This window comes from Dama dama, chromosome 22 (assembly GCF_033118175.1).
Source record: "Dama dama isolate Ldn47 chromosome 22, ASM3311817v1, whole genome shotgun sequence".
NCBI lineage: Eukaryota > Metazoa > Chordata > Mammalia > Artiodactyla > Cervidae > Dama > Dama dama.
The window spans coordinates 53,604,527-53,629,213 of NC_083702.1; the positions used below are offsets into that span (position 1 = coordinate 53,604,527).

Below are 24,687 nucleotides of genomic sequence, written 5' to 3' on the forward strand. Positions count from 1 at the left end.
TGCAAGGAGTTTTCCAGGCAAGATCCCAGACCAGGAATCTAACCCAAGCCCACTGCGGTGAAAGTGCTGAGTTCTAACCACTGGACTGCCCAGGAATTTCTGTGGCATATTCTTTAATGGACTGTTATGTAGCCATTACAATGAGGCTTTTTTTTTTTTTATCACTGAAAAAAATGTTCTAATTTTTCCTAAGGAAAGAAGCATATTATCAAGGAATCATAGAGTTGAAAAGACCTTAGAAACAATCTATTCAAACCACCTCATCGTATAAATAAGGCAATTAAGGCTCAGATAGGATAAGTGACTTGTTCAAGGTCACACAACCATAAGTTCCAGACTCAAGATCAGGATTTAAATCTCCAAACTTGTAGCCCAGGGCTCTGCTCTTCTTCAGACCTATAAGAAATGACTGTATTTAAGCATTCAGTCCAGAATATTCTCCAAATTGAGAGTCATCAGTAAAAGTAAGCCACGTGGCAAGGAATGAACAGAGTTGAGTTCATACCAAAAATGAGCTGCCAGTCACTATGATAAGATCTGTTTCTTTCTGAGACCCATGCCATGGTTTCCTGCTGGATTGGAGAATCCAAACTGGGTTTCTTCCTGCTGTGCAAAGAAGTCAGAGTCAGGATGTACATTCCATTCCGTTTTGGTTGGCGGCAGTAGTTCTGAGACACTGTTTTCACAAAGGGTGCTTGAAGGAGTCAGAGCATCTGTGTCTACTGTTAGCTTATTACTAGAGGTCAAATCTTGGGGCTCTTGACTTGAGTTTTTCACAGCCAAAGAGCTCAGAGATGCCAACGGCCCCGCGCTTAGACTTGAGACATCATCCATATCTAAGGGACCCTGCTGAAAACCTGCTGCTGTCGTTCCAAAGAAGAGTGAGGTATCCAAACTTTGAGGAAGGTCACTGGTGGCCATCAAGGCCTGAGGGTCCACCGCCTGCCCTAAGGAATTATTATTATTAGCAGGGAGGTTTCCTGCCAGAGCTGAGTTCACAGAAGCCACATCAACAGTCAAGATCCCAGAGTTCGCCAATGCCGTGTCCAGTACTGCAGCAGAACCAGGCACATCAGAGAAGAGAGACACAAGCCCAGCATCACTGAGGTCACCCTGCCCCTGGCTGCTAAGTTCACTGCTGGGTGTAAGAGAATTTGCAGCTTCCAGCTGAGCTAAGAGATCCTGGCGCAGGTTGTGCCTTTTGCCCATGTGGGTCTTCATGCTGTGCTTGGACGTGAAGAGTTTATTACAAGTGGCGACTGGGCATCGGCTTTTCAAGTGTCCACATTCTGCTAAAGCCCGCGGGGGCTCTCAACAGCAGCCGGCCCTCCGCCGCCTGCTCAGGCGCTGGGGCAGGCGCAGGTTCTGCGCGCTCCGCCAGCAGGAGGTCGGGCGGCAGCTCCGGGCAGTCTCCAGGCTGCGCGGCGTGCGGGGTCCCGGCCTGCGGGGCGACGGGACCCCGGGCTGCGGTGGGGGCGTGGCTAGCGCGAGGACGCCGTTCTCCGAGCGCAACGGCAGGTCTTGGCCGTGAATGGTGGCTGTGCCTGCGAAGGCCGCGGCAGGGCCCAGGCCTGGAGCGGGGAGCGGGCCGGGGCCGGGACTGAGGCGGGGAGAGCCGACAGGCAGCTGGGGCCCAGCGCAGGGCGGCCCTCGGGGTTCGCGCCGCTTTCGCCCCCCAGGAGCCTTGGGCCCAGCGCGGCCTCCTCCCTCCACACGGGCCCTGCGGCCTGGCCAGCGCCCGCGGTATCTACGTCTCCACCCACCGGGTCCAGGGAGAAGTCATCGCCGCCGCCGCCCCAGCCGCAGCCGCTAGCGTGATCTGGCCTCAGCGCCAACGGGCTCGGGCCCGGGCCTGGGCACGAAGAAGCCGCGCTGGCCTCCTCACGCCGCCGCCCGGGCCCGCCGTCTTCAATGAGGCGTTTGTAAAATATCAATATGGAACTCTAAGTTACATTATAAAATAGAAAATGCCAGATCTAGTGTATATATGATAATTCTATCTGTATTTTAAAGAATATATTAAATATATGTGCTTACATATGCATGGAATATCCTGGAAGGATATATAGGAAATTGTTAAAAATGAGTGTCTCTGGAGAAAACTGGGGATTGGGTACCAAAGATGCGAGACTTACTTTTCACTAAATACTTTTTGATATTCTGAATTTCTTTTTTCTAACTTGTATTATCTAGTATAAAAAGCATTAAACCTTTAAAAAATTATAGGCTGGCATTTTATCCTATAATACTATTTAATATATACTTTCCTCCCTTGTCCAGAAGAAATATCACAATTAGAAATAAAAGTTACTGTGAAAACAGGTAAAAATATTTTATTAACATTTCATCTCAGTAGAATAAAGAAATCTTCTTAAATGTTGACAAAAGAAAACCAAAAAACCTTAAGCATGCATTTAAAAACTGGCTGTTTGTGACCTTTAAAAATTATATTTTAAACAGAATTACCTCTTGTCCCAAGTCTATTGTTCAGATTACAGAAGAGTTTAGCTCTTTTTTTCCCTTAATATATATATTTTATTGAAGTATAGTTGACTTACAATGTTTCAGGTATGCAGCAAGGTGATTCAGTTATACATATACACGTGTTATTTAAAAATTATTTTCCATTATAGGTTATTACAAGATATTGACCATAGTTCCCTGTGCTATTAAAAAAAATTTTTTTTTTAATTTTTTGGGCCCAGCATGCAGCATGTGGGATCTTACTTTCCTGGCTAGGGATCTCAGGGATCAAACCCACCTCACCTGCATTGGAAGCAGAATCTTAACTGCTGGACCACCAGGAAAGTCCCAAGTTTAGCTCTTTTAAAAAGCTGAGCTGACAAAAGTTAAAATCTAGCAGAAAAAGTCTGAGAGTCATAGAACTTAATATGAGTTAGGAAAGTTAAATTTCAAAAGCCTTATGTAAGAAGTAGCAGAGGGCACAGCAAGAGCATAAACTTTGAAAATCTTTCACCATGTAATAGCTACAGAAATTTGAATAATGGCTTACCTATTGGTTCCTTTTCTTATTCGTAAAGTTTATCAACTACCTGACTCCTTGGCTGTTCTGGATCAACTGAGAACACACATCCCAGAGATGGAGTGTTGAACAAGAGTTGGTTTTCTCTCTCTTCCCTTGGTATATTGTCACATAGAAGGAATTATGATGATACAAATGCTGCTTTGACTTTTTTTTTATAATAAGAAAATGATAAAGTAACACTAAAGAAAATATATGAATGATAAACATATGAAATGTTGCTCATCAGTATCATTGTCATTGGAAAAATACAAATTAAAAACCACAGTGAGCTACATCTACACACATACTAGAATGACTATAATTAAAAAGATTGATAATTACCAAGTGTCAGCAAGGATATGCAGCAACTGGAACTTTCATAAGTTGCTGGTGGGAATGTAAAATGGTATAGCCATTTGGAAAATAATTTGTTAGTTTCTTATAAAACTGAACATGTGTACCTCCTGTTATGACCCAACCATTTCACTCCTAGATAGTTGCCTAAGAGAAATGAAAGTGAAAGTGAAGTCCCTCAGTTGTGTCCGACTCTTCGCGACCACGTGGACTGTAGCCTACCTGGCTCCTCTATCCATGAGATTCTCCAGGCAAGAATACTGGAGTGGGTTGCCATTTCCTTCTCCAGGGAATCTTCCCGACCCAGGGATTGAACCGGGGTCTCCCGCATTGCAGGCAGACACTTTAACCTCTGAGCCATCAGGGAGTGAAAACATGTTCAAATAAACACTTGTATGAAAATGACCATAGCAGCTTTATTCATAATAGCTCCAAACTGGAAAAACCCAAATTTCTATCAGCTCATGAATAAGTAAACAGTTTGCTGTATAGCCATGCAATGGAATTTTATGCGAAAGAAAAAGGAACAAATTATTGATACACATTCATTCAACATGGATAAATCTGAAAAGCATTATGCTAACTGAAAGAATCCAGACACAAAAGACTACAAACTGTAAGGTTCAATTTATATGAAATACCAGAATAGGCAAAATGATAGTGTCAGAGACCAGATCAACAGGTGTCTAGGGTTGGGGACTGGGGGAAGGGACTGGCTGTAAAGGAGCACAAGAAAAATCTGGGGGGAGGGGATGCTGGAAATATTCTATATTGTAATTATGGTGATGGCTGCACAACTGTATGAGTGCTAAGTCGCTTCAGTCATGTCTGGTGACTTTATGATCTGTAGCCCTCCTGGCTCCTCTGTCCAGGAAATTCTCCAAGCAAGAATACTGCGGTGGATTGCCATGCCCTCTTGTAGGGGATCTTCCTGACACAGGGATCAAATCCACATTGTTTACACCTCCTGCACTGGTAGGTGGGTTCTTTACCACTAGCGCTATCTGGGAAGCCCACATAACTGGATACATTTGTCGAAACTCTTTGCACATTTAAAACTGGTGAATTTTATTGTGTGTAAATTATACTTGGATAAGGCTGATTTTTAAAAAACTAATGATAGAAGATATAATGAACAACTTTATGTCCAAAATGTAAGTTGAGATGAAATGAGCAAATTCTTTGAAAAACATCTTACTGAGGTGACACAAATAGGCAGGTTTTCTAAACTAAGCCTGTTTGTGAAAAAGAAGCTAATACCGGCAAACAAACCAGCATCATAGTTGTAGGGAGCATGTAGAGGATGCAATTAGGACTTGTTATTTTTTTTTTTTATTGCTGCTGTTTTATTTGCTTTGTTTTGAACTAGTAGGTTGAAACCATATTTAATCCCTCTTTTTTCTGTTTGCTTTTTTTTCCCTGCACCAAAAGGCTTGTGGGATCTCAGTTCCCTGGCCAGGGATTGAACTCTGGCCACAACAGTGAAAGTGCCTGAATCCTAACCACTAGCTCACTAGGGAACTCATTATCCCTCCATTTTTCTTAGGAACTTTATCAATGAATACTATATTGCTTTTAGAAAAAAAAAATTCAACTACATTTGTTTACCAGAAACCTGGAGATATGTATTGTTAAAATTAATTGTGAAAACCACAAAAGAAAAACAAATGTTTAAATATATTAAAGACATATGTAACTTAGGATATTAAAAAAATTATGGTAGAAATAATTTTTTCCCCCTTTTATCCTGTCTTTGTAATTGCCAATTTGGTTTTGGTAGAAAATAAAATCTTACTTAACATGTCTTTATGAACATCTGGTCACTACCTGGTAGGAGAGGAAAGTAGGTCTCTGGATTGAATTTTTGCTTTCTTTAAACAGAAAACAGAGAGATTATTCCTCCCCCCATTTTTCTTACCCTTAAAAAAAGATAAAGTTACAGTCGAATCTGTAAGTTATTGACCTTGCTTTTGTGTATCTGCACTCATTCAGGTTCATTTACATAGTGTACTGCCTCCTGGATATCTTCTCATCTATTTTTGCTCTTTTTTTTCTTCTCAATTTAATAAATCAAGAAAAATTGTCAAGAGCACAGACTCCTAAAGCTGGAGACAGATTCCTTGGGTCAAAATCCCAGCTCTTCCATTTTCCAAATTCAAATTTTCCTATGCCTAATATTAATAACAATAACAACATCACTGAGACTTACCATATGGCATAGAGCAGTTAAGTAACTTGGCCAAGGTCACATAGCACTCACTACCTGGGAAAAGCCTCACCTTTATGGAAATTCTATGTAGAGGCAAATTAATCTAGACACTCCCATTCAAGTCCGGGAAAGCAAAATTCCTTCAACCCACTGTTGTTGATTGAGCAGGTAGGGAAACAAGACAAGGCTTACAACCTTAGGTCATTTCAAGGGGAGGTGAATGAGGAGACGGCCCAAACAGTCATGTGTGAGAAACAGACATGGGAAAAAAATTGGGGAGCTGATGTAAGTATGGATATGGGGTCCTAGAATAAATCAGGAAAAGCCACGGGACATTTGAAAGGAAGGCAGCCTTCAAATGTGTTCTTTAGAATCATCTTGGGGCTTCCTAGGTGGCGCTAGTGGTAAAAGAACCTGCCTACCACTGCAGGAGACATAAGAGATGAGGGTTCAGTCCCTGGGTCAGGAAGATCCCCTGGAGGAGGGCACAGCAACCCAATCCAGTATTCTTGTTTGAAGAATCCCATGGACAGAGGAGCCTGGTGGGCTACAGTCCATAGGGTCACAAAGAGTCGAACGTGGCTGAAGCAACTGAGCACAGAATCACCTTGAACCTACAGATTCTGCCAATGTCTGCTAACACAATTTTTGTAGTGGTTCTTTCAAAGTGAACCGACAAAGCCAGTCTGGTGAACACAGGGTTCCAAGCTGTTTACCTGGGACTGAATGGTCTCCCATGATGTGGGACTTTCAGTTTTGAAACTGAAGAATTAAAGCAACCCTGGTCAAACTGGAAGAGTTAGTTGCCACTGCAGAAGTAAACTATAACAGTGTTTGCTAGCATCTGTTGATTATCTGCACTGTGTTAGGCACTTCTCAGGTGGCTCGGTGATAAAGAATCCCCCCGCCAATGCAGGAGATGCAGGAGATGCGGGCTCGACCCCTGGAGGAGAAAATGACAACGCACTCCAGTATTCTTGTGAGGAAAATTCCATGGACAGAGGAGCCTGGTGGGCTACAGTCCACGGGGTCACAAAGAGTGGGACATGACTGAGTGACTAAGCACGAATGTCTACTATGTTAGATGGACACTGTTCTAAGAATTTTCCATATGTTTGTTCATTTAACTCTCCTAATAACCTCACCCACCATTTGAATACTATCAGTAACTCCATTTGGAGAAATGGCAACTCACTCCAGTATTCTTGCCTGGAAAATCCCATGGACAGACAAGCCTAGTGGGTTATAGTTCATGGGGACGCAAAGAGTCGGACACGACTTGGAGACTAAACAACAACAACAATCAACTCCATTAGGCAATGAAGGACACAGATGCTCAAGGTCATGGTTCCGGGAAGTGTTGGGACCAAACCCAGACATTGTCCTTCTGGGGTCGACCTTCACATTGTTCTATCCTGGACAAACATCCACATATCCAGCTGTGCTTTATGTCTGAGGATCTTGGATCCCCAGGAAAAGCAGAAAGGTCAGACTTGCAGGGGGCTAGTATTACAATGGATAATGCGTCTGACTTGAGAACCAAAGCATTGAAAATGCCTCTTAATTTGAACCCAGGACTGCTAGACTCCCAAGTCCATGACTCTCTAGGGCAAAATTCCTTCTGCTTTGGATGAAGTTCTAGGTCCTTCGGATACTGTGCGGTTGGTTCTTATGGGTTCTGACTTGTTCCCAGACAACAATGGTTTAAATGGAACTCAATCTCAATACCGCTCAGCCAATATTTTTCTTTTAAAAAATAAGTTATCATTAGTTGAGAATGTACTGTGTGCCTGGAATTGTTCTGAATACCTTGCCTATATTAAATCATTTAATCCTTATTTCTTGTAATTAGTCGTATGCACGCCTGCAGAAGAGAAATTTGAAAGTTATGTCTTTACCCTCTTTTAAAATCGCCGACGGCTCGTGAGGGAGGGGAAATGTGTACACTTACAGGTGACTCACATCACACAGCAGAAGCTAAAGTGACTTTGTAAAGCAATTTCCTCCAATTATAAATTTAAAAAATTAGAAAGAAAAAAATAAAATTGATGCTGGCTAGTTGGATAAAATAAATCAATGGGGAATGGAACATGTTGATACTTCAATTAGTATTTCTCCTAGTATATAAGTAATTTTGTTTTCTCACAGCTAATCTCTGCTTTTGCAATATTCTGTTATAACCTATTTGTTTTCCTTTTAAACACAATCTAATTCTCCCCATCAAAGTTCTATAGAAGTGTTCTTGGTGATTTATCAACTCATGATCTTGGTGTTAAGGAGCTTTGGAAATGTTGGTTTGCTTGTTCTTAAAGGTTTTTATCAGGCAGTTTATTTGCCCCCATGCTTTAGGGGAGAAAGAGAAACCACCAGCATCCGTGGAATTTGTTGAGTGATTTGACTTAGAGCGCTAATACTTGGGGGAGAATGGATTTGAATGGAGGGGGCTTTTCTCCCCCCTAATTCGCAACCACTCTACCAGAGCCTTGGATTTCTGTTGCCAGAATAGTCTTGCTTTCAAGTGGGATTTCCACTTCTCAATTTTTATGTTGCCATAGGACTAACAGTCATAAAAATCCATGTCCCCTTACAACCACCTTACTCAGAATCTTCATTTCTTTCCTCCTTCAACACCTCCAAGGAGGACTTTCCTGGTGGTGCAGTGGATAAGAATCTGCCTGCCAATGCAGGGGATGTGGGTTGGACCCCTGGTTCGGGAAGATTCCACTTGCCAAAAAGCAACTAAGCTGGTGTGCTGCAAGTACTGAAGCCCCAGTGCCCAGGCCCATGTTGCGGTAAGGGAAGCCACCGGGCTCCCACTGCCGTCAGGAGCCCGCGCACGCCGATGAGGAGCAGCGTCTGCTCTCCACAGTTAGAGAACGCCAGCGGAAGCAGCAAGGACCAGAGCAACCAGATAAATAAACCAATCACATCTTAACAGACCTTTAAAGAAAAACCCTCCAAGAAGGGAGAGACCAAAACTTTCCTTTGAAAACCCAGACTAGTGAATCAAAGCCTTTATGGTCAGGAAAGGCAGTCACAGCTTGGATTTGCCCCTTAGTCTCATCAATGGTGAATTATATTTATAGGATTTTGTATACATTCTTGCCAAAAATGTACTGTCCTATGTCTAGAGCAGTGCCTGCCACCAACAAATAAATGCTCTTTTTTTTCTTTAACATTTATTTATTTGGCTGTGCCAGGTCTGAGGCATGTGGAATTTTTTAGTTGCAACATGCAGGATCTAGTTCCCTGACTTTGGATCAAACCTGGGCCCCCTGGATTGGCAGTTTTGAGTCTTAGCTTCTGGATCACCAGAGAAGTCTCACAACTTTCTGTTTTAAAATAATTTCAAACTTTAAAGAGTTGCAAGAATAGTACAGATTCAGCAATTACTAATGATTTGCTACATTTGCTTGTCTGACTTTTTATTTTTGGAGGCCCCACTGAGGTCTAATTATTATTTATGCATAAATTTTTAATAAATCAACAAACATCATGCTCCTTTATGTCTAAATAGTTTGGTATCTATGTCCTCTAAACAAGGACATTCTCTTATATAGCTGTGAGGCAACAGAAAACATATATTGATCTCTGCCCCCAGTTCCTGAAATCTTTGTAAATTCCTTCATGATAAGAGGGAGTACTAGGTACATCTTTTGTTCTATTGATGTAACTGGATGACCTCCCTGGATGGCTCGTAGGTGTGGGGTGGTCACCAGAAAGACCAAACGGTGACTAGGGGCTTGGAATTTTCAGACCCAGTCTCCATCCTCCAGAGAGAGGAAGTTATTAACAAAGTTAATAACTGATCATGCCTACACAAGCAAGCCTCCATAAAATCCTGATAGTGTGTTGGTTTGGTGAGCTTCCAGGCAGGTCCACACTGGGAGGGTGATGCACCCCATCTCCACGGGGCCAGAAGCTTCTGCATTCAGGATCCTTCTGGACCTTGCTCTATACTCTTCATCTGTCTGTTTACCTATATCTATTATCTTGTCCTTTAATAAACTAATAAACATAAGTAAATACCCCCCTGAGTTCTGTGAGCTACTCTTGCAAATTAATGGACTCCAAGGAGGGGGTCTTTGGAACCTCCCACCTACAGCCAATAGTGAGAGGCGCAACTGGTATAAGAAATGAGCATGTTAGCTCAAGGGGTGAGGGGCAGTCTTATGGAACTGAGCCCTTAACCTGTGGAATCTGATGTACAGTTGCAGAATTGAGTTAAATTGCACGACACCCAGGTGGTGTCAGAGAATTGCTTAGTGTGGGGAAAAAAAAAATTCTTGGTGACCAGAAATGGAGTCTTTGGGACTTCTCTGGTTGTCCAGTGGCTAAGACTTCATGCTCCCAATGCAAGGGGCATTGGTTCAATCCCTGGTCAGGGAATAGATTCCCACATGCTGCAACTAACGATCCCACATGCCACAACTGAAGATCCTGCATACTGCATCCAAGATCAAAGATCCTGCATCCCCGAAACTATGACCCAGCACAGGCAAATAAATATTAAATTTTAAAAAGTGAAGTGTTTTAGTTAAGTAGTAAAGGAGACTCATAGGGAAGAAACATAAAGGTGGAAAACTGAGTTGTTTCATTTTTAATAATCATGGTGTAATTATAAAGTTTGGGAAATTTATTATTTTTATAATACTTAATATATTGTTCATATTTGAATTTCACCAATTGTTCCCAATCCGCTCATTTGGAAATTGATCATAGTGAGAGTATATGTGGTTCATTTATCTGTAATGAGGTTTTGTAATAAAGCACTTAGCCCTTGGCTTGGCACAAAGTAAGTGCTCAATAAAAATTAGTGATTGTTACTATTATCATCAACCTGTACAATGGCAGGCAGAGACAGCTAGTTCTCCTTAAAATTTTCTCAACTTCTTTCACCATTGGGATGGGGCCATATAATCCAGTCTGGCCACAGGACTATAGGTGGAAGTGCCATGTGCCACTTCTGGGCTGAGGGAGAACCTTATAAGCTGGGGCTCTTCCCCTGCCATAGTGACCCTGGAGGCTTTGTGTTCCAGATGGGGTAGCTACGAGGTTTAATAGGCTGCCTATTTAAGCTGGTGTTGGAAAAAACTCTCTTGGTGACCAAAAGTGTCTTAAGTGGGGTGTTCTATATGAGTAGTAAAGGAGAAGAAACACACAGGTGGGAAACTGAATTTAAATAAATAAGAAGTAAACTTTTTTGTCTTAAGCCACTGATATTACATTTTACTACAGTAACACTTAACATTTCCTTGATTAGGTAGCATGTCCACATAATATGTGAACAATAATTTGACAATTATTCAAAAGACTAAAACATACTGTTAATTCTGTCTTTACTGCTGGTTGACTCTATGTTTTCTGATATTCATTTAAATGTTTATTGAGCCTGCCTGACTGTCCTGCCAAGTTGCAGTGCAAAACCAGAGTTCCTGTAATCTGAGTGTAATAGTCTAGTGGGGAAGACAGGCATTAATCAAATAATGGCATAAGCCAATGCAAAAATGTAACCAGCTTATGCTATGAAGAAGGGAGAGGATCATAGTGCTATAAGAGGCTATGATTGAGAAATGAGATCTGACACTAGCAATGTCATCTTGGGTATCCTGGCTTGTTGTTTTCTTGCTAAATCGTATCCGACTCTTTTGCAACCTCATGACCTGTAGCCCACCAGGCTCCTTGGTCTGTGGAATTTCCCAGGCAGGAATACTGGAATGGGTTGCCATTTCCTTCTCCAGGGGATCTTCCCGACTCAGGGGTCGAACCTGAGTCTCCTGCCTTGGTGGCAGATTCTTTACCACTGAGCCACCAGGGAAGCAACCTGGCTTAGTATGCTCAGAAGTTTCTCTATAAAATGAGTACATTGGCCTCGTTGATCCTGAAGGTCCCTTCTTTTTTAACTCTCATATTCTATATTTGTGTTATATATTCCTCTTTTTTCCTTGTTTGTGTGAGCACTTTTTAATTAAAAAAAAAAAAACAAATTTAGCAGAAAATTTGGCTAGCACATGAGACAATGTGACTTCTTTCATTATAGCTAACATAAATACAATAGTGTTAGGCAGCCTCCCTCAATGTTTTTGCTGAAACTTTGAAATAATGCTTACTAATCATCTGCAGGGGAACCTTGTGAGCCATGAGTAAGCAGTTTCATTGAGTGACAAAGGCAGGAGGCTGACATCCATTTAGCAAATTCTCTGGGGTAGAATTCGAAAAGTCCTTGAAGAAATCTGAGGGTGGAGACTATTTCACCCTTTGGCTACCTGAATTCCCATATTACTCATAACTTCAGAAAATCTTAAAATAGTAATGAAAGAGTTTTCTCAGGAACATCATAGTTCTTTTTTTCTAATGCTTCAGTGTGAATGTTTTATGGTAGCTGGAAGTCACTGAGGGACAAAAAAGAGAAAGAGCTCAGGAAAACGGAGTTTATGGTAGCTCAGTCACTGAGGGACTTGGCCAGAGAATGCAGATTTGAGTCTGTGTGCAGAGGTCATATGCTCTAGAAAGGCCCTGGCTATCAGGCTGAAGAGACAACCCACAGTGAGGGATCCAGGGACAACAACCTACCTCACAATGCTGCCAAGGGCCAACAATGAGTACCTGGCTTGTTTATCATCCAAGCTCACTACCTCATACCAAGTACCATGATAACATGAAATAGTGGACTTAACGCAATCTAAAGAAAGAAGCAAAGTCCTCTGAGTAAGAAAAGTAAAGGGCATGATGTCCCCCCCGCCTCCCCGGTAATGACTGGAGGTCTTTGCTATGAGTTTCATAACACTTGTCTACCCTAGATAGGTGTCAAAGAGGAAAAAACGACAGAAAAAAATTAGCACAAACTTCAGTTCATGTGACTTTGATTCCCACGTTGATGGAAGTGAAAAAGCCAATACATAACTGCAAAATAACTTTAAAAAAATTACATGACTAAGCAAAACTGGTCTTAATAAGCCAGTTCTTCTTTTTATAAAGGACTCGAAACTTGCTAACATAATAGGAGCAGTTTTCTCATGCCCATAGAACCATTTTCACATCCCACATCTTGCCAGTTTGGTATTTCCTTCCTTTATTGCTTAAAAGATTGTCAGACATTTTTGAAAGGAGAGAAGAAGTCAATCAAAATACATTTAGACTGTTCTTTAAAATTCTAACAGGACAAGGAGAATTTAAAATATCAAAAATGATTAAATATGAGGAGTTTATTTTTTGAGAAGGCAAGGAACTTTTGTTAATATTCTGTATCTCTGAGGGAAAATACGATATTTGGTTCAAAGTAAATATGGTTTTTTTGATTCATTCAAGCAAAGAAATTTACTTTACTTCATATTCTTGAGTTGTCTCAAACATTATGTCCACATAAAGTTCTTCATGATAATACACATATCTAAGATTGTATGGGGATTTTGGGGACTCACTGACTTTCAAATCCTTTTCTATTTTAATCAGCAGAACTAGTGTCTCATGGGAAATGTCAACATATGAAGCATATGAAAGCCACTTTGATGGGAGTGATGATTGAAGACCCACCTCAAACTCCATCCAATATTCAGGTCAAATAAACTTCATTTCACTACTTTATCACCAGAAACCAACAAAGTATCTGGCACAAATGTTTGTTGAAAGAATATATTATACCGTTTCGGTCAATATCAAGTAGAGATCATCACTTATAATACATATTAGAAAAATTATAAAAATAAATACCCCCCAAGTATTCATCAACAGATGAATGGATAAAAATATTACATATATATATATATATTTTATATGTGCAATGGACCATTACTCAGCCATAAAAAGAATGGAATTTTGTCATTTTCAGCAACATGGATGAACTTGGAGGGTATTATACTTAGTAAAATGTCAGACAGAGAAAGACAAATACTGATGATATCACTTATATGTGGAATCTAAAAAATACAACAGACTAGTGAGTATAACAATAAAGAAGCAGATTCACAGATACAGAGAACAAACTAGTGGTTACCAGGGATGAGAGGGGAGAGGAAAGGGGAACATAGGAGCAGGGGCTTAAAAGATACAAACTATTAGGTATAAAATAAGCCACAAGTATATATTATACAACATAGAGACTGTAACCAGTATTTTGTAACTATAAATGGAGTATAACCTTTAAAAACTGTGAATCACTATATTGTACATTTATGATGTATAATATTGAATAGCAAATATACTTTACTATAGAAAAAACAAATTAAAAAATAATGTAATAACAGAAACTACCATTTAGCATATTCTTTTTAATAATAGTAATTAGCCAGGTAACAGCCTTTGAGTACATTTTAGTTCTTGGCAAAGCAACATGAATTCATTTTCATTAGAGAAATATATTTTGAGCTCAATAGGGTATGTGAGTGTGTGCTAAGTCACTTCTGTTGTGTCTGATTCTTTGCAACCCTATGGACTGTAGCCTACCAGGCTCCTCTGTCTGTGGTATTCTCCAGGCAAGAATACTGGAGTGGGTTGCCATGCCCTCCTCCAGAGGATCTTCCCAACCCAGGGATCGAACCCACATCCCTTATGTCTCCTGCATTGGCAGGCTGGTTCTTTACCACTGGTGCCACCTGGGAAGCCCCTCTCAAATGCTATAATGAACTGAAGAGCTCAAGTAACTGGTGTCCACTTTGCCTGGACACTCTTCTCTGGTCTTCACATGACTGGCCGCTTCTTCTCTTTCACCTTTTAGGCTCCAGCTAAGATGTTACCTTCTTCCAGGCCCTCAGGGATCCTTCTATCTAAAACAAGCCTTTTCCCCCAGTTACATTTTATCACACTACCCTACCCATTTCCTCCACAGAATTTATTGCAATCTATATGTACCTTGTTCATTTATTTGTTTATGTGTTGAAAGTGACATGTTGTGCCTCCTTTGCAGGTGAGGCCCAGGGCTAGGCACATTGGCTGGCTTATTGTCAGGGCTCAATGAGTCAAGAATCAAACATGTAGTGCCCCAAGGCACATAGCTGTCCATGATGAGTTTAGAATTTAATAGGAGTTTGAAAACAGTTTGTGATTGGAATGGCTATGGATGGAGGGGTTCTCCAGCCCTGGGGAGGCAGTCTGGAGGGACAGAAGACTTTAATATCACTTAATTAATATCAGCCCCCTGTTTGAACACCCCAGACCAACTTCTTTCCATCCATGGTACTGAACCTCACTTTCTTCAACTGTAAATGAAGACAATAACATCAAATTTGATGTCTATTGATAAAAGTCTTCTCTTCTCCATGCATACTGATAAGTTTCGAATGAGGCAAGGGAACTCTATGGGAGTGCCTCATCGTGTATATTTAGGAGATGGGAAGTAGGGGGTGGGATGACTCATTTTGAGCCAATGAGCAGAGTTTTATTACGTAGATTGAGATCCAACTGGGAAAATAGTTGGACTTTAGTTAGAGAGGGTCTACCAGTTTGTATGAAAGACTCAGGAGCTTCCTAAAAGGCTCTTATTTCAAGCAAATTAGTTATTGGAGAAGAAAGCCAATTTCGAGTGTTGCCTATTGTTTATCAGTCAGATTGAAGAGCTTGTGCATCGTGTCAAAAGCAAGAACTGGACAAGCTGTTTTGACACAAAGGTTTCGGTAGGACATAGTGGGGGAAGGAACATGCCGTTGCTCTCTGTAGTGCAGTGATAGGGTTACCGCATCAGGTCCAGCTGCCTAGTGCTCAAAAATCAACACTCATGAGACAGACAAATCTCGGTAGAAAGGAAAGTTACTTGTAATCAGAATGCCAGCAATCTGGAGAGATGGTGGACTCAGTGCACCCCCCCTTCTCAAAACCAGCTCCAAAGATTCTGCTCAGCCATGAAAATCTTTAAAGGGAAATAATCTCAGTTAATCATTGAGATGGGGTGGTCAGAGTCGTCACCATCCCCCACTGTTTGCAGGCTTGTCGACTTCAGATGCTCTCTTGTTCACACAGTTTGTTGATGAGGTTACTGAAGGGGAAGCTAGGGAAGAGATCCGGTCATCTGTTAATTATTTATTCTTCATTTCTACTTCTTCGATCTACAGAAAGAATCAACAGATTAGGTGAGGTATTGAGTGGTCAAAAAGATCTGAAATGTGTCCTTAGGCCAGAGATGAGTAGAGTGTGGGGGTGCCTGGTTTTGGGTCAGTAACAAGACATGGAGACCTCCTGCAGAGAGCTGTCTTTACAAAATCTACTTATAAGAGCACGGTGTGAACCCCCTGTATGATGGCACCAGTATCCACCTGTATCTATTCCCATTAATAGATGGGAGGTTGAGAGGACATATCTGTGGACTTTGCAGGGGGCCTAGGAATCTTCTAGTCACATCCAGAAGGTGGAACCTAAGAGATGCTCTTTATTACTGTTACTCAGTTTCCAGCTTTTCATTTCACTTTATTCCTCCATGTCTCCCCAACAGAACATTTTGCCAGTGTTAAAGAGAAGGAAGTAAATATATGTGTATTGATAAAGAATATTCTCCAAGATATATCAGTTAAAAATTTTTTATTGGAGTACAGTTGATTTACAATGTTGGGCTACTTTCTGCTGTACGGCAAAGCAAATCAGTTATACATATACACACACCCACTCTTTTCTAGATTCTTTTTTCACATAGGTTATTACAGAGTACTGAGTAGAGGCCAAGGTATATTAAGTGTAAAAAAGTACAGAACAATGTAAATATTATGCTACAACTGATAATAAAGGAAATATACATATAATGCATAGAAGACATTGGAAGGATACACAAGACCACTCAGTTCAGTTCAGTTCAGCCTCTCAGTCATGTCCGACTCTTTGGGACCCCATGGACTGCAGCACGCCAGGCTTCCCTGTCCATCACCAACTCCCGGAGTTTACTCAAACTCATGTCCATCAAGTTGGTGATGCCATTCAACCATCTCATCCTCTATCGTCCCCTTCTCCTCCTGCCTTCAATCTTTCCCGGCATCAGGGTCTTTTCAAATGAGTCAGTTCTTCTCATCAGGTGGCCAAAATATTGGAGCTTCAGCTTCAGCATCAGTCCTTCCAATAAATATTCAGGATTGATTTCCTTTAGGACGGACTGGTTTGATCTCCTTGCAGTCCAAGGGACTCTCAAGAGTCTTCTTCAACACCACAGTTCAAAAGCATCAATTCTTCAGTGCTCAGCTTTCTTTATAGTCCAACTCTCACGTTCATACATGACCACTGGAAAAACCATAGCTTTGATTAGACAGACCTTTGTTGGCAATGTCTCTGCTTTTTAATAGGCTGTCTAGGTTTGTCATAGCTTTTCTTCCAAGGAGCAAGCGTCTTTTAATTTCATGGCTGCAGTCATCATCTACAGTGATTTTGGAGCCCAAAAGGCTCTTAATTTGTAGTGATTAATTCTGAGAAGGTGACTCTAGGTGTGGAAATCTGGGAGAGAGAGACTTTTTTATTATTTCTTTTTCAAACATATCTACATATATATATTGTCACATATCTTATATACATATAACTTTTAAAAACTATGCATTGCAAAATATAAAATTAAAAATAACTGATAAGGAGAGCGAAAAAGTTGGCTTAAAGCTCAACATTCAGAAAACTAAGATCATGGCGTCTGGTCCCATCACTTCATGGCAAATAGTTAGAGACTTTATTTATTATTTTTTTGGGCTTCAAAATCACTGCAGATGGTGATTGCAGCAATGAAATTAAAAGACACTTACTCCTTGGAAGGAAAGTTATGACCAACCTAGACAGCATATTAAAAAGCGGAGACTACTTTGCCAACAAAGGTCCATCTAGTCAAGGCTATAGTTTTTCCAGTGGTCATGTATGGATGTGAGAGTTGGACTATAAAGAAAGCTGAGCACTGAAGAATTGATGCTTTTGAACTGTGGTGTTGGAGAAGACTCTTGCGAGTCCCTTGCACTGCAAGGAGATCCAACCAATCCATCCTAAAGGAGATCAGTCCTGGGTGTTCATTGGAAGGTCTGATGTTGAAGCTGAAACTTCAATACTTTGGCCACCTGATGAGAAGAACTGACTCATTTGAAAAGACTCTGATGCCAGGAAAGATTGAAGGCAGGAGGAGAAGCGGACGATAGAGGATGAGATGGCTGGATGGCATCACCGACTCAATGGACATTAGTTTGAGTAAACTCCGGGAGTTGGTGTTGGACAGGGAGGGCTGGCGTGCTGCAGCTCATGGGGTCGCAGAGTCGGACACGACTGAGCGACTGAACTGAACTGATAAGTTAGTCTGAACTTTCTCATATTGACTATTACTATCTAGCCTAAATAAAAGGAAAAGAACATACCATTCAGAAAATAATATGTAAACATTGTCAGTTTTCATATAAATGAGAAATATTTTCAGTTACACATATATGTTCAGTCACTAAGTCATGTCCGACTCTATATGTGTATATATATATATGTATATATATATACACACATACATATATATATAATTATTATTTTTTAATAAGGAACTTTCTTATTTTGGGTAGGGTAGAACAGAACATAGCGATACTGCTTAAGAGGTCTGGTTCTAACATCAAACAGCTTGAGATTTAGCCTTAGCTATGCTCCTTGGGTAACTTAACCTGTCTAAGCTTCAGTTTCTTTGCCTTTTAAATGTGGGAGAATAATAGTACCTACTTTATATGTTTGTTAATGAAGACTACATGAAGTAATGCACTTGAAGTGGTTAGCATATTGGCTGACCCAAAGTAGGCACTCGATAAGCAGTATGAGAAAATGCATGATGAAAATGAAGGGCACGCAGCAGTGAGGACTTGTGGGAAGTCAACATCTGTTTTCCTTTTTGAAAAATGTGGACATCCAGTGACAAATATCGATAATGAAACACTTTAAGGGACATTCCATTGTGTGATTAATAATCTGGTAATTTCCGGTCCCTGCCTGAAGTTTTGGATGTGGACTAAATGGCAGGGCTCAGTCAGTTTAGAAGAGACTGTATTACCTGTGTTCTCACTAGTCCTAGTTTCCCCATGTGTCACTTAACAAGGTGGATAGAACCAGGGAACAAAGAGAAAGAGAACAGTCCAAGCCTGACGGTAACTAATGAGCTGGGCAACCTCAAGGCCACACTGGCCCCACTTGCAAAACAAGGAGACTGGCCCAGATGATCTCTGAGGTTCTTCTGGCTCTAACAGTTCTACAAAAATGATCCATGCCTGAAAAAAACAAACAAACAAAAAAAAAACCGCCATACCTGCTTAAGCTCTTCTGGTCTCTACCAATTCTATATCCTGTGTTACTCCATTCTGATGAACTCAGGTTATGAGGTGACAGAAAGCTTTGTAAAGCGGGAGCTAAAAGTAACCTCTTCCCATAAATATTTTTATCAAAAGCTAGAGAGCTGAGTAAAATAAAGGTAATTAAAGATCAGTATTAATGTCTGTTTTCTGAGAATTTTCACTTTGTTATTCATTTTGTGAAGAAAAGTTTCCACCAGAAACTAAATTAAGAATGAAAATCCTTCAGAGTTTAAATAGAAGAAACAGATTTAAATGACTAAAATCTACTAAGAATAAGAATCATTTTGTTTTACATCTCCTATTCAAGTGACACTTTTAACAGGTGTACTCATTTAGCTCATATTTTCTAGCATTTTGTAGAAATGTTATAAATTATGCATAATAATGATTAAATGCTTTACATTTGTGGAACTGGTGTCTCATAGTTTACCAAGAGATTTTTACAGTTTAATAATTTACTATCAAAACACCTGTCTGATCACGAATTTGACAATATACAACATAGCTCTTTTCTCTTGTCAAAATGATAAATTGATATTTGAGTTAGGGTTTATTTTATTTTATAAAGCAAATATTGCAAATTGGTTGGAAAAAAACTGTTCAATAGAAATGCAAAATAGGGTGGTATGTTCTGGAATGCTTCTTTTTTCCCACAATAGTGAGTTAGGCAATATTCAAAGAACTTCCTTATTTTAACTTTAAAATTTAAAACAACTTCTCTATATCAATAATAAAGTTTCTTTGTTTTTCAACAGGCAGGGAGTTCACTTCATTGTTTGATATGCAACATGGTATTTGGTATAAAGCGTGTTGTTTAACCAGGCTACTAAAATCATGCTATGATACTAATTCATAGGCTATAGGACCAATCTTTTATTCTCTATAATGCCAAAGTTCTCATACAAACTATGTGTTTTTGGTTTTGGAAGTTGGGACAGAAACAGCAGTAGCAAATTTCATTGCTTCAAATACCAAAGAGAAAATTTTATAAACTCATTTTAGGAATTTTAATATCAATTTTAGAATAGATCAAATTATGGGGAAATTCCACATTGCCTCTCCTCCATGTTCTGGAAAATGACAGTATAGACAAGTAAAGCATTTGATTTAGCTTTGGGATAATAATGCTGAAGTGAGTCATTCAGTCATTCAACAACATTTTATTATGTATTTACAATTTCTTTCCTCACAGGAAAGAAAAAGAAGTATATAACTGTGTACTTGCACATACACAATGATAATCATTAACTGTTTGTAGATGATGGTTTCAAACTCCAAGTACCAAAAATGGATACTCTAATAGATTAAAAAAAAAACATTGGGAGCAGAAGCACTAGGTCAGCCAGGGAAGGCTTTGCCCAGCACAAAGAGCTGGAAAGGACATATTGGATTCAAATAGGGGGAAATCAATGGAGGAAGTATCCCAGGGACAAGAGGCAATATATAAAACGTTATAGTATTAGTCAGGCAAAAGGCATGTCCTGAAGATAATAAATAGGTCACAAAGCATAGAACTTAAGGGTGGTTTGTGGGCCAGTAGCATTAGCATCCCCTGGGAACTTGCAGATCTACAGAACCAGAACCTAATTCCACATCTTCAAGGTCTTTGAGTGCTCTGTATCTATATTAAAGTCTGAGAAACTCCAGTCTACAGATTCTTCATTTCATGGAGGAATCTGAACGCTAGAGCAATTGGATGTTTTCCCTGATGAAAAGGCAAACTGCACTCTAGAATCAAAATCTAGCCATTCCCGGAAATAGTGAGTTTCCACCCCCCAATTCCACAAAGTGTGGCTAGTTTGGAGAGAGGAAGTAAGTCAGATATGATTGTGAAAGTATTTGACTGCCAAGCTAAGAAACTCAGGTTTCATCCATTCATGAATTCAATAAACATTTATTGAACTCCATTGGGACAGCACTGGGGATACAGAGAATAAGAAAAGCCCTGCCCTGAAGGAGCTCACAGTCTTATGGAAATCTAAGTAACCAACAACTACAAATACCACTGTGAAAATGAGTTTTAAAGATTTATAACTGAGAAACTAATGATTTATTCAGTTAACATTTACTGAGTGCCTAGTATATGCAAAATGATGGTATTCAAGTGTATTTGGGATTGGGGAGAGAGATGGATCAATTAAGTGGCTACCATCTAAGAGCAGGTAGTAAAGGAAGAATAAGTAAGGTTTGGTTCCTGTGAATTTGATGGAAGGTCAGAGAAGCAAGTCTTCAGTAACTCAGAGGTGGTAGGGTGAGGTAGAATTTGGATCACTGAGCAGAGAAACAGGGAAGTGGAGAGAGTGAATCATATTTTGGGGGGGTTGTTTGTTTTACTTTTTAGCTGGGAGACAGATATGTTCAATTTTAGATATGTGAATCTTGAATGCATGTTCAAGGAGAACTTTCTAGTAAGGAATGGGAGGTTCAGAACTGGAGCTTAAGAGAAAAACAGAGCTGGAGAAATGATTGATCAGGTGTTTTTTCTTCCTAACAGATCATTTGAATCATTGGACAGTAAATAGATTGTGCATCTTGAAGTTTTCTGTTGCAGGTTAATTACACTTTATTTTAAAATAAATCTTCAAATTTTGCTTTCTTAGCTGAGAACAACACAAGCTAGTTCAGTGATCTCAATCACAACTATTATGTTCACTAACATCACTTTATTTCCTTTTCCTGCTAGTCAACTGTAACAGCAAAAAAAATTACAATAACAAGTTTTTCTTTAAATTCCATTTGCAAAGTCCTATTCTAGTACATTTCGCCTCTGTTCACTTTTTAAATGTGTTAGCTAACTTCGGAAACCACAGCTGTCTTGTAGCCTACAAAATGTGAGCAACTGTATCAATGGTTATTACAGTTAATGCACAGCTGAGTGACTTAAATTTCTCAAAAGTTAATTGTGCAATTTAATTTTAACATGCAGATTTAATGCTATATTTACCTATTATGCTCTTGCTCTCCCCCAGCTTCTGGCATTTATTGACTATTCCAACTACCAACTTCTATGCGGTATTCTCACTTGGTAGGGACTGAGTCTTATTGTGGTAGCCTTGGTGGACGGAGTGTCCCGGGGTGGATTTCTGAGCACTGATGCCATGACTCAGCAGTAGATCTCTCCTACATACCTGTGGTGTTGATTTAGTTCATATAACAGAGCTTCCATGTTGGTTGCTGGAGACACCCTTGCAATGCAGACAAATACATTCACTTTATGTGGGAGAAAACTGAGACTCCACATGAGGAAATTCAGAGTTATGGCTGATAGTATGGGCTTTGGTGTTAGATAGACTAGGACTTAAATCTAGGCTCTGTCACTTTTACCTAGATGACCTTGGACAAGTAAAAACAAACAACAAGTCAGCTGGTTTACTTTTATTAAAAGGGTAATCCATGTGCATGGTATAAAATTCAAACCTTACAAAGGGTATACAATAAAAAGCGTCTCCCTGCACTTCAAGTCTGTAGCCTTCTGTGCAGAACAACCATTCTTAAGGGTTTCTCGTGTAAATGTTCAGAATGTCATGCATTTGCAAGCAAGGCATAGTACAAATGTGGCTGTGCAAATGTGCAAGCATATGTATATTAATTCCTAAAAGTGACATTTTGGTCAGGGGTATGTATATTTAAAATTTTGTATGTAGATGCTGCCTAATGGTAAATACACTGTGGTTGAGAGTGACAACTTTCTCACACAGAACTACTTAAAAATTTTACCAATTAGATAGGTGAATGTCATCCTAATGTGTTTCCTTCAAATTATTTTTAAAATATAACACATAGACAGGAAAACACACAAAATATAAATATGCCGTTCAGTGAATTATTAAAGAAGCAAAAAAGTCAGGTCAAGAAAGAGAATATCTAAACATTCCAGAAACTTTCCTCATGCTTCCTCCTACCTCATTTCTCCTTCCCCAAAATTAACATTATGGTTCAGTCACGATAGCTTTGCCTGATTTTGAATTTATATCCATGGAATCATACATAATATGCTTTCTTTGGTGTCTGCTGCTTTTGCTCAGTAATGTGTTTATGAGATTTCTCCAGTATACAACTCCAGTTCTTTCATTTGTTTTGTTATATAGATTTCCATTATGTAAATACGTGGCAGTTTATGAATTCTTCCACTGCTGACAGATACTTGGGTGTTTAGTTTTTTATTTTTTAAGAATAATGCTACATAGATGTTTTTGCACATGTCACTTGGTGCATGTGCATGCACTCCTGTTAGGTCTATGCCCGGGACTAAGGCACCGTCACAGCCATGTCAAGATCAGCCTAGCCTTTGAGAAGATGATCCACCACGCACAGAGAGAAGCCAGCCAACTCACCAGGTGCATACAGCTGTGTGAATAACCTCCAGCAAGATCAGGAAAAGAATTGCTCAGCCAATCCATATCACTGTGATAAATAATACTTACTGCTGGTTTAAGTCCCTACATTTCAAAGCAGTTTGTTACACAGCAATAAATAACTGACCTGGAAGTCGGTACCAGAGAGATAGGGTACATAAGAATTGCATTTTCCCATGTACACGCACTGACTTAGGAACCATACTGTGAGTGAAGGCTGGAAAAATGAAGAGGCTGTCAGTGAGAGCTGGAGGACCGGCGAAAACTGTTTTAGGAAAGGGTAGAAAGGTGGTGAGAAAGTATTAACGAAGGCTTGGAAAAGACTGAACTGTGGTCAACGACTGCGGAACAGTGGATAAAAACGCTGCCTGTGCTAACTTGAAATAGAGATAAATGAACTTGCTGAACTGATACACTTCCAGGAAGAATACTGATAGTGTCATCTGGCTTCTTAGAGCTGAGTATGATAAGGTATGGGAAGAGAGAAAGGCACTAGAGGGCTTTTCAGTATGTAAGAAGAATTTGGAGGAAATACCGAGAGTCCAGACTTCCTGGGTCAGAAAGTAAAACTGTTCCGTATCCCAAGTTTCTCCAGCTGGCAAGAATTTCAAAATAAGAAATATCCCCCATTCTATAATGAGATTTGAGAGGAAATAAAGCAATGAGAGAACAGCTCTCACTTCTGGTATGATAACTTTGATAGAGAGACAAGCCAGTTTTGCCCTTGGGGAAAAGGGGAAGGTGGGAGGAGGGGGTGGGGTTGGTCAAGAGGGCAGTCTACAAAAGAGACCACAGGTCCTGTGCTACCGGGGCGCGTGTTGTGTCCTCTGGAACAGAGGACAATCACAGCAAGGCATAGTTTAGGAAGAGCCGTTAAGACTTTATCTAACGCCAGCCACATCCACCCCAAAAGGACAAATGCTGGTATTAAAAAAGAACTAGAGTGAATACCTATTGTATCCAGCTTCTATAACTTCCCCATTCCTGCACCCTTATTCATCCACATGGTGCATATGAAAGCAAATATGATTTTCCAGTGGGCGCTGTTCTGAGCGTCAAAGAATTGATGCTTTTCAACCGTGGTGTTGGAGAAGACTCTTGACAGCAAGGAGCTCCAACCAGTCCATCCTAAAGGAGATCAGTCCTGGGTGCTCATTGGAAGGACTGATGCTGAAGCTGAAACTCCAATACTTTGGCCACCTCATGCAAAGAGTTGACTCATTGGAAAAGACTCTGATGCTAGGAGGGATTGGGGGCAGAAGGAGAAGGGGACCATAGAGGATGGGATGGTTCGATGGCATCACTGACTCAATGGACACGAATTTGAGTAAACTCCGGGAGTTGGTCATGGACAGGGAGGCCTGGCGTGCTGCAGTCCAGGGGTCACAAAGAGTTGGACATGACTGAGTGACTGAACGGAAATGAACTGTTCCCCTAACCACAGCTGACAGGTCCAAGTGTGGGCAGCCTCCTTACAAAGAATTT

At 40.3% G+C, this 24,687-nt stretch overlaps 1 pseudogene; it reads right to left on the bottom strand.

Annotated features, from left to right (window-relative positions):
• Positions 1–245: 245 nt before the first annotated feature.
• Positions 246–24,687, bottom strand: part of LOC133043128 (zinc finger X-linked protein ZXDB-like) — a 28,201-nt pseudogene continuing 3,759 nt past the window's right edge.